The sequence below is a fragment of the Taudactylus pleione genome, unplaced genomic scaffold, assembly GCF_031769625.1.
Source record: "Taudactylus pleione unplaced genomic scaffold, aTauple2 ptg000317l, whole genome shotgun sequence".
Lineage (NCBI taxonomy): Eukaryota > Metazoa > Chordata > Amphibia > Anura > Myobatrachidae > Taudactylus > Taudactylus pleione.
Window position 1 is genome coordinate 5,934,704 of NW_028284718.1, and position 14,746 is coordinate 5,949,449.

Consider the following 14,746-nt stretch of genomic DNA (forward strand, 5'->3'; position numbering starts at 1 on the left):
AAGAAAAATCTTCAGGTAGGTGGCTCGTTGGTTTAGGGGTATGATTCTCGCTTAGGGTGCGAGAGGTTCTGTGTTCAAATCCCGGACGAGCCCAAATTTTCAGATTCTTTGAAATGGTTCCAATATCTTATTGTAGTCAATTTCCAGAGAGAATTTCAACTGAATGTTGTTTTTTCAAAAATCTCAAAATAGATTGTATTTACTAATTTGCACAATTGAATTTTGTTTTTTCTCAAACTGCTAAAATTATTTGTAAGTACTTATCTGCACACAGCATGTGACATGTCTTGGGTTTTATCCATCAGAAAAACTCTGCTGGGCATGATAAAACTTTGCACAGCAATTTTCAAGCAAGTATACTTAGAAAATTATTGACTATTAGGAAATATTTTATTTATGCTAATATTTCCTCCTTGTACACATTAGTGACTGCTTTAAAATAATAAAATTTTCACATAAATTTGGTTAAGATATCAAATAAAACATGCTTACTTGATGATTCTATGATTTTCGTTTTGGGCGCGAGAGTTCCCTGGTTCAATTCCCTGACGAGCCCTCTCTTTCTTTTTATGGTGCATCTCATGGTTTATATATATCTGATTTTCTCAATTGGCTAAGTCAATAGCATCAACTGAGTTTTGTTTTTGCCATACTCCCAATAGAATTTGTACATACTTATGAATCTTGCATTCATCATTTTTCAATTGCCTTTCTTCTATTTATGCATGATTTACACATAGCTTTTTACAAGTCTTGGGTTTTATCGATCAGACAAGTCCAAACTCTGCAGACATTTTTATATCTTGTCACTGCACTTTCCAAATAAGCACACATAGAAAACTATCAATAGAATCTTACGGAAACATTTTAGTTGTTCTACAAATAAGAGCATACTTATTAAAATTTCAACCGTCTTGTGGTATATCAGGAAAACTGCAGGTTCCCTTCTGTCTAGATAGCTTTGAATGTTTTAAAAGAATAGTCTCACTTTGAAACACAAAAAGTTCAAAAATGAAATTGCAAGGTTTCTTTTGCCTTTCTTCTGTGTCTGGAAGCATGATTTGTACATTGAATATGAAAAGTCTTTAGCTTCGTTAATGAGAGAAGTCCAAACTCTGTAGGCACTCACATATCTTGTCCCTGCACTTTTCCTATATGCATACCTTAGAAAACTATCTACTGGACCATAAGGAAATATTTTATTTATTCTACAAATTCATTTTTACATAAATGTATATGGTGTTTTAAAAACATAAAGCTATTTTCTAAAAATCAATTGAAAAATCCAAAGAAAAATGTTCAGGTAGGTGGCTCGTTGGTCTAGGGGTATGATTCTCGCTTAGGGTGCGAGTGGTCTCGGGTTCAAATCCCAGACGAGCCCAAATTTTCAGATTCTTTGAAATGGTTCTATTATCTTATTGTAGTCAATTTCCTGAGTGAATTTCAACTGAATGTTGTTTTTTCAAAACTCTCAAAATAGATTGTATTTACTAATTTGCACAATTGAATTTTGTTTTTTCTCAAACTGCTAAAATTATTTGTAAGTACTTATCTGCACACAGCATGTGACATGTCTTGGGTTTTATCCATCAGAAAAACTCTGCTGGGCATCATAAAACTTTGCACAGCAATTTTCAAGCAAGTATACTTAGAAAATTATTGACTATTAGGAAATATTTTATTTATGCTAATATTTCCTCCTTGTACACATTAGTGACTGCTTTAAAATAATATAATTTTCACATAAAATTGGTTAAGATATCAAATAAAACATGCTTACTTGATGATTCTATGATTTTCGTTTTGAGCGCGACAGGTCCCTGGTTCAATTCCCTGACGAGCCCTCTCTTTCTTTTTACGGTGCATCTCATGGTTTATATATATCTGATTTTCTCAATTGGCTAAGTCAATAGCATCAACTGAGTTTTGTTTTTGCCATACTCCCAATAGAATTTGTACATACTTATGAATCTTGTCTTCATCATTTTCCTATTGCCTTTCTTCTATTTATGCATGATTTACACATAGCGTTTTACAAGTCTTGGGTTTTATCGATCAGACAAGTCCAAACTCTGTCGCCATTTTTATATCTTGTCACTGCTCTTTCCAAATAAGCACACATAGAAAACTATCAATAGAATCTTACGGAAACATTTTAGTTGTACTACAAATAAGAGCATACTTATTAAAATTTCAACCGTATTGTGATATATCAGGAAAACTGCAGGTTCCCTTCTGTCTAGATAGCTTTGAATGTTTTAAAAGAATAGTCTCACTTTGAAACACAAAAAGTTCAAAAATGAAATTGCAAGGTATTCTTTTGCCTTTCTTCTGTGTCTGGAAGCATGATTTGTACATTGCATATGACAAGTCTTTAGCTTCGTCCATGAGAGAAGTCCAAACTCTGTAGGCACTCACAAATCTTGTCCCTGCACTTTTCCTATATGCATACCTTAGAAAACTATCTACTGGACCATAAGGAAATATTGTATTTATTCTACAAATTCATTTTTACATAAATGTATATGGTGTTTTAAAAACAAAAAGCAATTTTCTAAAAATCAATTGAAAAATCCAAAGAAAAATCTTAAGGTAGGTGGCTCGTTGGTCTAGGGGTATGATTCTCGCTTAGGGTGCGAGAGGTCCCGGGTTCAAATCCTGGACGAGCCCAAATTTTCAGATTCTTTGAAATGGTTCCAATATCTTATTGTAGTCAATTTCCAGAGAGAATTTCAACTGAATGTTGTTTTTTCAAAAATCTCAAAATAGATTGTATTTACTAATTTGCACAATTGAATTTTGTTTTTTCTCAAACTGCTAAAATTATTTGTAAGTACTTATCTGCACACAGCATGTGACATGTCTTGGGTTTTATCCATCAGAAAAACTCTGCTGGGCATCATAAAACTTTGCACAGCAATTTTCAAGCAAGTATACTTAGAAAATTATTGACTATTAGGAAATATTTTATTTATGCTAATATTTCCTCCTTGTACACATTTGTGACTGCTTTAAAATAATATAATTTTCACATAAAATTGGTTAAGATATCAAATAAAACATGCTTACTTGATGATTCTATGATTTTCGTTTTGGGCGCGACAGTTCCCTGGTTCAATTCCCTGACGAGCCCTCTCTTTCTTTTTATGGTGCATCTCATGGTTTATATATATCTGATTTTCTCAATTGGCTAAGTCAATAGCATCAACTGAGTTTTGTTTTTGCCATACTCCCAATAGAATTTGTACATACTTATGAATCTTGCATTCATCATTTTTCTATTGCCTTTCTTCTATTTATGCATGATTTACACATAGCTTTTTACAAGTCTTGGGTTTTATCGATCAGACAAGTCCAAACTCTGTCGCCATTTTTATATCTTGTCACTGCTCTTTCCAAATAAGCACACATAGAAAACTATCAATAGAATCTTACGGAAACATTTTAGTTGTACTACAAATAAGAGCATACTTATTAAAATTTCAACCGTATTGTGATATATCAGGAAAACTGCAGGTTCCCTTCTGTCTAGATAGCTTTGAATGTTTTAAAAGAATAGTCTCACTTTGAAACACAAAAAGTTCAAAAATGAAATTGCAAGGTATTCTTTTGCCTTTCTTCTGTGTCTGGAAGCATGATTTGTACATTGCATATGACAAGTCTTTAGCTTCGTCCATGAGAGAAGTCCAAACTCTGTAGGCACTCACAAATCTTGTCCCTGCACTTTTCCTATATGCATACCTTAGAAAACTATCTACTGGACCATAAGGAAATATTGTATTTATTCTACAAATTCATTTTTACATAAATGTATATGGTGTTTTAAAAACAAAAAGCAATTTTCTAAAAATCAATTGAAAAATCCAAAGAAAAATCTTAAGGTAGGTGGCTCGTTGGTCTAGGGGTATGATTCTCGCTTAGGGTGCGAGAGGTCCCGGGTTCAAATCCCGGACGAGCCCAAATTTTCAGATTCTTTGAAATGGTTCCAATATCTTATTGTAGTCAATTTCCAGAGAGATTTTCAACTGAATGTTGTTTTTTCAAAAATCTCAAAATAGATTGTATTTACTAATTTGCACAATTGAATTTTGTTTTTTCTCAAACTGCTAAAATTATTTGTAAGTACTTATCTGCACACAGCATGTGACATGTCTTGGGTTTTATCCATCAGAAAAACTCTGCTGGGCATCATAAAACTTTGCACAGCAATTTTCAAGCAAGTATACTTAGAAAATTATTGACTATTAGGAAATATTTTATTTATGCTAATATTTCCTCCTTGTACACATTTGTGACTGCTTTAAAATAATATAATTTTCGCATAAAATTGGTTAAGATATCAAATAAAACATGCTTACTTGATGATTCTATGATTTTCGTTTTGGGCGCGACAGTTCCCTGGTTCAATTCCCTGACGAGCCCTCTCTTTCTTTTTATGGTGCATCTCATGGTTTATATATATCTGATTTTCTCAATTGGCTAAGTCAATAGCATCAACTGAGTTTTGTTTTTGCCATACTCCCAATAGAATTTGTACATACTTATGAATCTTGCATTCATCATTTTTCTATTGCCTTTCTTCTATTTATGCATGATTTACACATAGCTTTTTACAAGTCTTGGGTTTTATCGATCAGACAAGTCCAAACTCTGTCGCCATTTTTATATCTTGTCACTGCTCTTTCCAAATAAGCACACATAGAAAACTATCAATAGAATCTTACGGAAACATTTTAGTTGTACTACAAATAAGAGCATACTTATTAAAATTTCAACCGTATTGTGGTATATCCGGAAAACTGCAGGTTCCCTTCTGTCTAGATAGCTTTGAATGTTTTAAAAGAATAGTCTCACTTTGAAACACAAAAAGTTCAAAAATGAAATTGCAAGTTTTTTTTTTGCCTTTCTTCTGTGTCTGGAAGCATGATTTGTACATTGCATATAACAAGTCTTTAGCTTCGTCCATGAAAGAAGTCCAAACTCTATAGGCACTCACAAATCTTGTCCCTGCACTTTTCCTATATGCATACCTTAGAAAACTATCTACTGGACCATAAGGAAATATTTTATTTATTCTACAAATTAATTTTTACATAAATGTATATGGTGTTTTTAAAACAAAAAGCTATTTTCTAAAAATCAATTGAAAAATCCAAAGAAAAATCTTCAGGTAGGTGGCTCATTGGTCAAGGGGTATGATTCTTGCTTCGGGTGCGAGAGGTCCAGGGTTCAAATCCCGGACGAGCCCAAATTTTCAGATTCTTTGAAATGGTTCTATTATCTTATTGTAGTCAATTTCCAGAGAGAATTTCAACTGAATGTTGTTTTTCCAAAACTCTCAAAATAGATTGTATTTACTAATTTGCACAATTGAATTTTGTTTTTTGTCAAACTGCTAATATTATTTGTAAGTACTTATCTGCACACAGCATGTGACATGTCTTGGGTTTTATCCATCAGAAAAACTCTGCTGGGCATCATAAAACTTTGCACAGCAATTTTCAAGCAAGTATACTTAGAAAATTATTGACTATTAGGAAATATTTTATTTATGCTAATATTTCCTCCTTGTACACATTAGTGACTGCTTTAAAATAATATAATTTTCACATTAAAATGGTTAAGATATCAAATAAAACATGCTTACTTGATGATTCTATGATTTTCGTTTTGGGCGCGACAGGTCCCTGGTTCAATTCCCTGACGAGCCCTCTCTTTCTTTTTACGGTGCATCTCATGGTTTATATATATCTGATTTTCTCAATTGGCTAAGTCAATAGCATCAACTGAGTTTTGTTTTTGCCATACTCCCAATAGAATTTGTACATACTTATGAATCTTGCCTTCATCATTTTCCTATTGCCTTTCTTCTATTTATGGATGATTTACACATAGCTTTTTACAAGTCTTGGGTTTTATCGATCAGACAAGTCCAAACTCTGTCGCCATTTTTATATCTTGTCACTGCTCTTTCCAAATAAGCACACATAGAAAACTATCAATAGAATCTTACGGAAACATTTTAGTTGTACTACAAATAAGAGCATACTTATTAAAATTTCAACCGTATTGTGGTATATCAGGAAAACTGCAGGTTCCCTTCTGTCTAGATAGCTTTGAATGTTTTAAAAGAATAGTCTCACTTTGAAACACAAAAAGTTCAAAAATGAAATTGCAAGGTATTCTTTTGCCTTTCTTCTGTGTCTGGAAGCATGATTTGTACATTGCATATGACAAGTCTTTAGCTTCGTCCATGAGAGAAGTCCAAACTCTGTAGGCACTCACAAATCTTGTCCCTGCACTTTTCCTATATGCATACCTTAGAAAACTATCTACTGGACCATAAGGAAATATTGTATTTATTCTACAAATTAATTTTTAAATAAATGTATATGGTGTTTTAAAAACAAAAAGCTATTTTCTAAAAATCAATTGAAAAATCCAAAGAAAAATCTTCAGGTAGGTGGCTCGTTGGTTTAGGGGTATGATTCTCGCTTAGGGTGCGAGAGGTTCTGTGTTCAAATCCCGGACGAACCCAAATTTTCAGATTCTTTGAAATGGTTCCAATATCTTATTGTAGTCAATTTCCTGAGTGAATTTCAACTGAATGTTGTTTTTTCAAAACTCTCAAAATAGATTGTATTTACTAATTTGCACAATTGAATTTTGTTTTTTCTCAAACTGCTAAAATTATTTGTAAGTACTTATCTGCACACAGCATGTGACATGTCTTGGGTTTTATCCATCAGAAAAACTCTGCTGGGCATGATAAAACTTTGCACAGCAATTTTCAAGCAAGTATACTTAGAAAATTATTGACTATTAGGAAATATTTTATTTATGCTAATATTTCCTCCTTGTACACATTAGTGACTGCTTTAAAATAATAAAATTTTCACATAAAATTGGTTAAGATATCAAATAAAACATGCTTACTTGATGATTCTATGATTTTCGTTTTGGGCGCGACAGTTCCCTGGTTCAATTCCCTGACGAGCCCTCTCTTTCTTTTTATGGTGCATCTCATGGTTTATATATATCTGATTTTCTCAATTGGCTAAGTCAATAGCATCAACTGAGTTTTGTTTTTGCCATACTCCCAATAGAATTTGTACATACTTATGAATCTTGCCTTCATCATTTTCCTATTGCCTTTCTTCTATTTATGGATGATTTACAAATAGCATTTTACAAGTCTTGGGTTTTATCGATCAGACAAGTCCAAACTCTGTCGCTATTTTTATATCTTGTCACTGCACTTTCCAAATAAGCACACATAGAAAACTATCAATAGAATCTTACGAAAACATTTTAGTTGTACTACAAATAAGAGCATTCTTATTAAAATTTCAACCGTATTGTGGTATATCCGGAAAACTGCAGGTTCCCTTCTGTCTAGATAGCTTTGAATGTTTTAAAAGAATAGTCTCACTTTGAAACACAAAAAGTTCAAAAATGAAATTGCAAGTTTTTTTTTTGCCTTTCTTCTGTGTCTGGAAGCATGATTTGTACATTGCATATAACAAGTCTTTAGCTTCGTCCATGAAAGAAGTCCAAACTCTATAGGCACTCACAAATCTTGTCCCTGCACTTTTCCTATATGCATACCTTAGAAAACTATCTACTGGACCATAAGGAAATATTTTATTTATTCTACAAATTAATTTTTACATAAATGTATATGGTGTTTTTAAAACAAAAAGCTATTTTCTAAAAATCAATTGAAAAATCCAAAGAAAAATCTTCAGGTAGGTGGCTCATTGGTCAAGGGGTATGATTCTTGCTTCGGGTGCGAGAGGTCCAGGGTTCAAATCCCGGACGAGCCCAAATTTTCAGATTCTTTGAAATGGTTCTATTATCTTATTGTAGTCAATTTCCAGAGAGAATTTCAACTGAATGTTGTTTTTCCAAAACTCTCAAAATAGATTGTATTTACTAATTTGCACAATTGAATTTTGTTTTTTGTCAAACTGCTAATATTATTTGTAAGTACTTATCTGCACACAGCATGTGACATGTCTTGGGTTTTATCCATCAGAAAAACTCTGCTGGGCATCATAAAACTTTGCACAGCAATTTTCAAGCAAGTATACTTAGAAAATTATTGACTATTAGGAAATATTTTATTTATGCTAATATTTCCTCCTTGTACACATTAGTGACTGCTTTAAAATAATATAATTTTCACATTAAAATGGTTAAGATATCAAATAAAACATGCTTACTTGATGATTCTATGATTTTCGTTTTGGGCGCGACAGGTCCCTGGTTCAATTCCCTGACGAGCCCTCTCTTTCTTTTTACGGTGCATCTCATGGTTTATATATATCTGATTTTCTCAATTGGCTAAGTCAATAGCATCAACTGAGTTTTGTTTTTGCCATACTCCCAATAGAATTTGTACATACTTATGAATCTTGCCTTCATCATTTTCCTATTGCCTTTCTTCTATTTATGGATGATTTACACATAGCTTTTTACAAGTCTTGGGTTTTATCGATCAGACAAGTCCAAACTCTGTCGCCATTTTTATATCTTGTCACTGCTCTTTCCAAATAAGCACACATAGAAAACTATCAATAGAATCTTACGGAAACATTTTAGTTGTACTACAAATAAGAGCATACTTATTAAAATTTCAACCGTATTGTGGTATATCAGGAAAACTGCAGGTTCCCTTCTGTCTAGATAGCTTTGAATGTTTTAAAAGAATAGTCTCACTTTGAAACACAAAAAGTTCAAAAATGAAATTGCAAGGTATTCTTTTGCCTTTCTTCTGTGTCTGGAAGCATGATTTGTACATTGCATATGACAAGTCTTTAGCTTCGTCCATGAGAGAAGTCCAAACTCTGTAGGCACTCACAAATCTTGTCCCTGCACTTTTCCTATATGCATACCTTAGAAAACTATCTACTGGACCATAAGGAAATATTGTATTTATTCTACAAATTAATTTTTAAATAAATGTATATGGTGTTTTAAAAACAAAAAGCTATTTTCTAAAAATCAATTGAAAAATCCAAAGAAAAATCTTCAGGTAGGTGGCTCGTTGGTTTAGGGGTATGATTCTCGCTTAGGGTGCGAGAGGTTCTGTGTTCAAATCCCGGACGAGCCCAAATTTTCAGATTCTTTGAAATGGTTCCAATATCTTATTGTAGTCAATTTCCTGAGTGAATTTCAACTGAATGTTGTTTTTTCAAAACTCTCAAAATAGATTGTATTTACTAATTTGCACAATTGAATTTTGTTTTTTCTCAAACTGCTAAAATTATTTGTAAGTACTTATCTGCACACAGCATGTGACATGTCTTGGGTTTTATCCATCAGAAAAACTCTGCTGGGCATGATAAAACTTTGCACAGCAATTTTCAAGCAAGTATACTTAGAAAATTATTGACTATTAGGAAATATTTTATTTATGCTAATATTTCCTCCTTGTACACATTAGTGACTGCTTTAAAATAATAAAATTTTCACATAAAATTGGTTAAGATATCAAATAAAACATGCTTACTTGATGATTCTATGATTTTCGTTTTGGGCGCGACAGTTCCCTGGTTCAATTCCCTGACGAGCCCTCTCTTTCTTTTTATGGTGCATCTCATGGTTTATATATATCTGATTTTCTCAATTGGCTAAGTCAATAGCATCAACTGAGTTTTGTTTTTGCCATACTCCCAATAGAATTTGTACATACTTATGAATCTTGCATTCATCATTTTTCTATTGCCTTTCTTCTATTTATGCATGATTTACACATAGCTTTTTACAAGTCTTGGGTTTTATCGATCAGACAAGTCCAAACTCTGTCGCCATTTTTATATCTTGTCACTGCTCTTTCCAAATAAGCACACATAGAAAACTATCAATAGAATCTTACGGAAACATTTTAGTTGTACTACAAATAAGAGCATACTTATTAAAATTTCAACCGTATTGTGATATATCAGGAAAACTGCAGGTTCCCTTCTGTCTAGATAGCTTTGAATGTTTTAAAAGAATAGTCTCACTTTGAAACACAAAAAGTTCAAAAATGAAATTGCAAGGTATTCTTTTGCCTTTCTTCTGTGTCTGGAAGCATGATTTGTACAGTGCATATGACAAGTCTTTAGCTTCGTCCATGAGAGAAGTCCAAACTCTGTAGGCACTCACAAATCTTGTCCCTGCACTTTTCCTATATGCATACCTTAGAAAACTATCTACTGGACCATAAGGAAATATTGTATTTATTCTACAAATTCATTTTTACATAAATGTATATGGTGTTTTAAAAACAAAAAGCAATTTTCTAAAAATCAATTGAAAAATCCAAAGAAAAATCTTCAGGTAGGTGGCTCGTTGGTCTAGGGGTATGATTCTCGCTTAGGGTGCGAGAGGTCCTGGGTTCATATCCCGGACGAGCCCAAATTTTCAGATTCTTTGAAATGGTTCCAATATCTTATTGTAGTCAATTTCCAGAGAGAATTTCAACTGAATGTTGTTTTTTCAAAAATCTCAAAATAGATTGTATTTACTAATTTGCACAATTGAATTTTGTTTTTTCTCAAACTGCTAAAATTATTTGTAAGTACTTATCTGCACACAGCATGTGACATGTCTTGGGTTTTATCCATCAGAAAAACTCTGCTGGGCATCATAAAACTTTGCACAGCAATTTTCAAGCAAGTATACTTAGAAAATTATTGACTATTAGGAAATATTTTATTTATGCTAATATTTCCTCCTTGTACACATTTGTGACTGCTTTAAAATAATATAATTTTCACATAAAATTGGTTAAGATATCAAATAAAACATGCTTACTTGATGATTCTATGATTTTCGTTTTGGGCGCGACAGTTCCCTGGTTCAATTCCCTGACGAGCCCTCTCTTTCTTTTTATGGTGCATCTCATGGTTTATATATATCTGATTTTCTCAATTGGCTAAGTCAATAGCATCAACTGAGTTTTGTTTTTGCCATACTCCCAATAGAATTTGTACATACTTATGAATCTTGCATTCATCATTTTTCTATTGCCTTTCTTCTATTTATGCATGATTTACACATAGCTTTTTACAAGTCTTGGGTTTTATCGATCAGACAAGTCCAAACTCTGTCGCCATTTTTATATCTTGTCACTGCTCTTTCCAAATAAGCACACATAGAAAACTATCAATAGAATCTTACGGAAACATTTTAGTTGTACTACAAATAAGAGCATACTTATTAAAATTTCAACCGTATTGTGGTATATCAGGAAAACTGCAGGTTCCCTTCTGTCTAGATAGTTCTGAATGTTTTAAAAGAATAGTCTCACTTTGAAACACAAAAAGTTCAAAAATGAAATTGCAAGGTATTCTTTTGCCTTTCTTCTGTGTCTGGAAGCATGATTTGTACATTGCATATGACAAGTCTTTAGCTTCGTCCATGAGAGAAGTCCAAACTCTGTAGGCACTCACAAATCTTGTCCCTGCACTTTTCCTATATGCATACCTTAGAAAACTATCTACTGGACCATAAGGAAATATTGTATTTATTCTACAAATTCATTTTTACATAAATGTATATGGTGTTTTAAAAACAAAAAGCTATTTTCTAAAAATCAATTGAAAAATCCAAAGAAAAATCTTCAGGTAGGTGGCTCGTTGGTCTAGGGGTATGATTCTCGCTTAGTGTGCGAGAGGTCCCGGGTTCAAATCCCGGACGAGCTCAACTTTTCAGATTCTTTGAAATGGTTCCATTATCTTATTGTAGTCAATTTCCAGAGAGAATTTCAACTGAATGTTGTTTTTTCAAAACTCTCAAAATAGATTGTATTTACTAATTTGCACAATTGAATTTTGTTTTTTGTCAAACTGCTAAAAATTATTTGTAAGTACTTATCTGCACACAGCATGTGACATGTCTTGGGTTTTATCCATCAGAAAAACTCTGCTGGGCATCATAAAACTTTGCACAGCAATTTTCAAGCAAGTATACTTAGAAAATTATTGACTATTAGGAAATATTTTATTTATGCTAATATTTCCTCCTTGTACACATTAGTGACTGCTTTAAAATAATATAATTTTCACATTAAAACGGTTAAGATATCAAATAAAACATGCTTACTTGATGATTCTATGATTTTCGTTTTGGGCGCGACAGGTCCCTGGTTCAATTCCCTGACGAACCCTCTCTTTCTTTTTACGGTGCATCTCATGGTTTATATATATCTGATTTTCTCAATTGGCTAAGTCAATAGCATCAACTGAGTTTTGTTTTTGCCATACTCCCAATAGAATTTGTACATACTTATGAATCTTGCCTTCATCATTTTCCTATTGCCTTTCTTCTATTTATGGATGATTTACACATAGCTTTTTACAAGTCTTGGGTTTTATCGATCAGACAAGTCCAAACTCTGTCGCTATTTTTATATCTTGTCACTGCACTTTCCAAATAAGCACACATAGAAAACTATCAATAGAATCTTACGAAAACATTTTAGTTGTACTACAAATAAGAGCATTCTTATTAAAATTTCAACCGTATTGTGGTATATCCGGAAAACTGCAGGTTCCCTTCTGTCTAGATAGCTTTGAATGTTTTAAAAGAATAGTCTCACTTTGAAACACAAAAAGTTCAAAAATGAAATTGCAAGTTTTTCTTTTGCCTTTCTTCTGTGTCTGGAAGCATGATTTGTACATTGCATATAACAAGTCTTTAGCTTCGTCCATGAGAGAAGTCCAAACTCTATCGGCACTCACAAATCTTGTCCCTGCACTTTTCCTATATGCATACCTTAGAAAACTATCTACTGGACCATAAGGAAATATTGTATTTATTCTACAAATTCATTTTTACATAAATGTATATGGTGTTTTTAAAACAAAAAGCTATTTTCTAAAAATCAATTGAAAAATCCAAAGAAAAATCTTCAGGTAGGTGGCTCATTGGTCAAGGGGTATGATTCTTGCTTCGGGTGCGAGAGGTCCAGGGTTCAAATCCCGGACGAGCCCAAATTTTCAGATTCTTTGAAATGGTTCTATTATCTTATTGTAGTCAATTTCCAGAGAGAATTTCAACTGAATGTTGTTTTTCCAAAACTCTCAAAATAGATTGTATTTACTAATTTGCACAATTGAATTTTGTTTTTCGTCAAACTGCTAAAATTATTTGTAAGTACTTATCTGCACACAGCATGTGACATGTCTTGGGTTTTATCCATCAGAAAAACTCTGCTGGGCATCATAAAACTTTGCACAGCAATTTTCAAGCAAGTATACTTAGAAAATTATTGACTATTAGGAAATATTTATTTATGCTAATATTTCCTCCTTGTACACATTAGTGACTGCTTTAAAATAATATAATTTTCACATTAAAACGGTTAAGATATCAAATAAAACATGCTTACTTGATGATTCTATGATTTTCGTTTTGGGCGCGACAGGTCCCTGGTTCAATTCCCTGACGAGCCCTCTCTTTCTTTTTACGGTGCATCTCATGGTTTATATATATCTGATTTTCTCAATTGGCTAAGTCAATAGCATCAACTGAGTTTTGTTTTTGCCATACTCCCAATAGAATTTGTACATACTTATGAATCTTGCCTTCATCATTTTCCTATTGCCTTTCTTCTATTTATGGATGATTTACACATAGCTTTTTACAAGTCTTGGGTTTTATCGATCAGACAAGTCCAAACTCTGTCGCTATTTTTATATCTTGTCACTGCACTTTCCAAATAAGCACACATAGAAAACTATCAATAGAATCTTACGAAAACATTTTAGTTGTACTACAAATAAGAGCATTCTTATTAAAATTTCAACCGTATTGTGGTATATCCGGAAAACTGCAGGTTCCCTTCTGTCTAGATAGCTTTGAATGTTTTAAAAGAATAGTCTCACTTTGAAACACAAAAAGTTCAAAAATGAAATTGCAAGTTTTTCTTTTGCCTTTCTTCTGTGTCTGGAAGCATGATTTGTACATTGCATATAACAAGTCTTTAGCTTCGTCCATGAGAGAAGTCCAACCTCTATAGGCACTCACAAATCTTGTCCCTGCACTTTTCCTATATGCATACCTTAGAAAACTATCTACTGGACCATAAGGAAATATTTTATTTATTCTACAAATTAATTTTTACATAAATGTATATGGTGTTTTTAAAACAAAAAGCTATTTTCTAAAAATCAATTGAAAAATCCAAAGAAAAATCTTCAGGTAGGTGGCTCATTGGTCAAGGGGTATGATTCTTGCTTCGGGTGCTAGAGGTCCAGGGTTCAAATCCCGGATGAGCCCAAATTTTCAGATTCTTTGAAATGGTTCTATTATCTTATTGTAGTCAATTTCCAGAGAGAATTTCAACTGAATGTTGTTTTTCCAAAACTCTCAAAATAGATTGTATTTACTAATTTGCACAATTGAATTTTGTTTTTTGTCAAACTGCTAAAATTATTTGTAAGTACTTATCTGCACACAGCATGTGACATGTCTTGGGTTTTATCCATCAGAAAAACTCTGCTGGGCATCATAAAACTTTGCACAGCAATTTTCAAGCAAGTATACTTAGAAAATTATTGACTATTAGGAAATATTTATTTATGCTAATATTTCCTCCTTGTACACATTAGTGACTGCTTTAAAATAATATAATTTTCACATTAAAACGGTTAAGATATCAAATAAAACATGCTTACTTGATGATTCTATGATTTTCGTTTTGGGCGCGACAGGTCCCTGGTTCAATTCCCTGACGAGCCCTCTCTTTCTTTTT

The 14,746-nt window shown here is 32.7% G+C and overlaps 5 non-coding genes across 5 annotated transcripts; all 5 read left to right on the forward strand.

Annotated features, from left to right (window-relative positions):
• The first annotated feature begins 1,309 nt into the window (after positions 1-1,309).
• TRNAP-AGG (transfer RNA proline (anticodon AGG)) lies at positions 1,310-1,381 on the forward strand. The gene has a single exon. It is a non-coding gene; the product is annotated as a tRNA-Pro (tRNA).
• Positions 1,382-2,598: 1,217 nt separating this feature from the next.
• On the forward strand, positions 2,599-2,670 carry TRNAP-AGG (transfer RNA proline (anticodon AGG)). Its single transcript has one exon. It is a non-coding gene; the product is annotated as a tRNA-Pro (tRNA).
• Positions 2,671-3,887: 1,217 nt separating this feature from the next.
• TRNAP-AGG (transfer RNA proline (anticodon AGG)) lies at positions 3,888-3,959 on the forward strand. Its single transcript has one exon. It is a non-coding gene; the product is annotated as a tRNA-Pro (tRNA).
• Positions 3,960-10,332: 6,373 nt separating this feature from the next.
• TRNAP-AGG (transfer RNA proline (anticodon AGG)) lies at positions 10,333-10,404 on the forward strand. The gene has a single exon. It is a non-coding gene; the product is annotated as a tRNA-Pro (tRNA).
• Positions 10,405-11,621: 1,217 nt separating this feature from the next.
• Positions 11,622-11,694, forward strand: TRNAT-AGU (transfer RNA threonine (anticodon AGU)). Its single transcript has one exon. It is a non-coding gene; the product is annotated as a tRNA-Thr (tRNA).
• The last annotated feature ends 3,052 nt before the right edge of the window (positions 11,695-14,746 follow it).